The sequence below is a fragment of the Lampetra planeri genome, unplaced genomic scaffold (assembly GCF_965212315.1).
Source record: "Lampetra planeri unplaced genomic scaffold, kcLamPlan1.2.h2 scaffold_283, whole genome shotgun sequence".
Lineage (NCBI taxonomy): Eukaryota > Metazoa > Chordata > Hyperoartia > Petromyzontiformes > Petromyzontidae > Lampetra > Lampetra planeri.
This window is the reverse complement of record NW_027615110.1, coordinates 59,866-64,043: the sequence shown is the minus strand read 5'-3', so window position 1 is coordinate 64,043 and position 4,178 is coordinate 59,866.

The window sequence follows — 4,178 nt, the reverse complement described above, 5'->3', positions numbered from 1 at the left end:
CCCACCCACCCACCCACCCACCCACTCACTCACCCACTCACTCACCCACCCACTCACCCACTCACCCACCCACCCACCCACTCACCCACCCACCCACTCACTCACTCACTCACCCACTCAATCACTCACTCACCCACTGACTCACCCACTCACCCACCCACTCACTCACCCACTGACTCACCCACTCACCCACCCACTCACTCACCCACTCAATCAATCACTCACCCACTGACCCACTCACCTACCCACCCACTCACCCACCCACCCACTCAATTACTCACTCACTCACTCACCCACCCACTCACCCACTCACCCACTCACTCACCTACCCACTCACTCACCCACCCACCCACCCACCCACCCACTCACTCACTCACTCACTCATTCACTCACCCACTCACTCTCCCACCCACTCACTCACCCACTCAATCAATCACTCACTCAATCACTCACTCAATCAATCACTCACCCACCCATTCACCCACCCACTCACCCACCCATTCACCCACCCACTCAGTCACCCACGCACCCACCCACTCACTCACTCACTCACTCACCCACTCACTCACCCACTCACCCACTCAATCAATCACCCACTCACCCACCCACCCACTCACCCACTCACCCACCCACGCACTCACTCACCCACCCACTCACTCACCCATTCACTCACCCACTCACTCACCTACTCAACCACTCACCCATCCACTCACCCACCCACTCACCCACTCACTCACCCACCCACTCACCCACCCACTCACTCACCCACTGACTCACCCACTCACCCATCCACTCACTCACCCACCCACTCACCCACCCACCCACTCACTCACCCACTGACTCACCCACTCACCCACCCACTCACTCACCCACTCAATCAATCACTCACCCACTGACCCACTCACCCACCCACCCACTCACCCACCCACCCACTCAATTACTCACTCACTCACTCACCCACCCACCCACTCACCCACTCACCCACTCACTCACCTACCCACTCACTCACCCACCCACCCACCCACCCACTCACTCACTCACTCACTCACTCATTCACTCACCCACTCACTCACCCTCCCACTCACTCACCCACTCAATCAATCACTCACTCAATCACTCACTCAATCAATCACTCACCCACTCACTCACCCACTCACTCACCCACCCATTCACCCACCCACTCAGTCACCCACGCACCCACCCACCCACCCACCCACTCACTCACTCACTCACCCACTCACTCACCCACTCACCCACTCACTCACCCACCCAACCACCCACTCACCCACTCACTCACTCACTCACCCACTCACTCACTCACCCACCCACTCACCCACTCACCCACCCACTCACTCACTCACTCACTCACCCACCCACTCACTCACTCACCCACCCACTCACTCACCCACTCAATCACTCACTCACCCACTCACCCACCCACTCACTCACAAATCACTCACCCACTCACCCACCCACTCACTCACTCACACACTGACTCACCCACTCACCCACCCACTCACTCACCCACTCAATCAATCACTCACCCACTCACCCACCCACTCACCCACCCACCCACCCACCCACTCACCCACCCACCCACTCACCCACCCACCCACCCACCCACTCACTCACCCACTCACTCACCCACCCACTCACCCACTCACCCACCCACCCACCCACTCACTCACTCACTCACCCACTCAATCACTCACTCACCCACTCACCCACCCACTCACTCACCCACTGACTCACCCACTCACCCACCCACTCACTCACCCACTCAATCAATCACTCACCCACTGACCCACTCACCTACCCACCCCACTCACCCACCCACCCACTCAATTACTCACTCACTCACTCACCCACCCACTCACCCACTCACCCACTCACTCACCTACCCACTCACTCACCCACCCACCCACCCACCCACCCACCCACCCACTCACTCACTCACTCATTCACTCACCCACTCACTCTCCCACCCACTCACTCACCCACTCAATCAATCACTCACTCAATCACTCACTCAATCAATCACTCACCCACCCATTCACCCACCCACTCACCCACCCATTCACCCACCCACTCAGTCACCCACGCACCCACCCACCCACCCACCCACTCACTCACTCACTCACCCACTCACTCACCCACTCACCCACTCAATCAATCACCCACTCACCCACCCACCCACTCACCCACTCACCCACCCACGCACTCACTCACCCACCCACTCACTCACCCATTCACTCACCCACTCACTCACCTACTCAACCACTCACCCATCCACTCACCCACCCACTCACCCACTCACTCACCCACCCACTCACCCACCCACTCACTCACCCACTGACTCACCCACTCACCCATCCACTCACTCACCCACCCACTCACCCACCCACCCACTCACTCACCCACTGACTCACCCACTCACCCACCCACTCACTCACCCACTCAATCAATCACTCACCCACTGACCCACTCACCCACCCACCCACTCACCCACCCACCCACTCAATTACTCACTCACTCACTCACCCACCCACCCACTCACCCACTCACCCACTCACTCACCTACCCACTCACTCACCCACCCACCCACCCACCCACCCACCCACTCACTCACTCACCCACTCACTCACCCACTCACTCACCCACCCAACCACCCACTCACCCACTCACTCACTCACTCACCCACTCACTCACTCACCCACCCACTCACCCACTCACCCACCCACTCACTCACTCACTCACCCACCCACTCACTCACTCACCCACCCACTCACTCACTCACCCACTCAATCACTCACTCACCCACTCACCCACCCACTCACTCACAAATCACTCACCCACTCACCCACCCACTCACTCACTCACACACTGACTCACCCACTCACCCACCCACTCACTCACCCACTCAATCAATCACTCACCCACTCACCCACCCACTCACCCACCCACCCACCCACCCACTCACCCACCCACCCACTCACCCACCCACCCACCCACTCACTCACCCACTCACTCACCCACCCACTCACCCACTCACCCACCCACCCACTCACTCACTCACTCACCCACTCAATCACTCACTCACCCACTGACTCACCCACTCACCCACCCACTCACTCACCCACTGACTCACCCACTCACCCACCCACTCACTCACCCACTCAATCAATCACTCACCCACTGACCCACTCACCTACCCACCCACTCACCCACCCACCCACTCAATTACTCACTCACTCACTCACTCACCCACCCACTCACCCACTCACCCACTCACTCACCTACCCACTCACTCACCCACCCACCCACCCACCCACTCACTCACTCACTCACTCACTCACTCATTCACTCACCCACTCACTCTCCCACCCACTCACTCACCCACTCAATCAATCACTCACTCAATCACTCACTCAATCAATCACTCACCCACCCATTCACCCACCCACTCACCCACCCATTCACCCACCCACTCAGTCACCCACGCACCCACCCACCCACCCACCCACTCACTCACTCACTCACTCACCCACTCACTCACCCACTCACCCACTCAATCAATCACCCACTCACCCACCCACCCACTCACCCACTCACCCACCCACGCACTCACTCACCCACCCACTCACTCACCCATTCACTCACCCACTCACTCACCTACTCAACCACTCACCCATCCACTCACCCACCCACTCACCCACCCACCCACCCACTCACCCACCCACCCACTCACTCACTCACTCACCCACTCAATCACTCACTCACCCACTGACTCACCCACTCACCCACCCACTCACTCACCCACTGACTCACCCACTCACCCACCCACTCACTTACCCACTCAATCAATCACTCACCCACTGACCCACTCACCTACCCACCCACTCACCCACCCACCCACTCAATTACTGACTCACTCACTCACCCACCCACTCACCCACTCACTCACCTACCCACTCACTCACCCACCCACCCACCCACCCACCCACCCACTCACTCACTCACTCACTCATTCACTCACCCACTCACTCTCCCACCCACTCACTCACCCACTCAATCAATCACTCACTCAATCACTCACTCAATCAATCACTCACCCACCCATTCACCCACCCACTCACCCACCCATTCACCCACCCACTCAGTCACCCACGCACCCACCC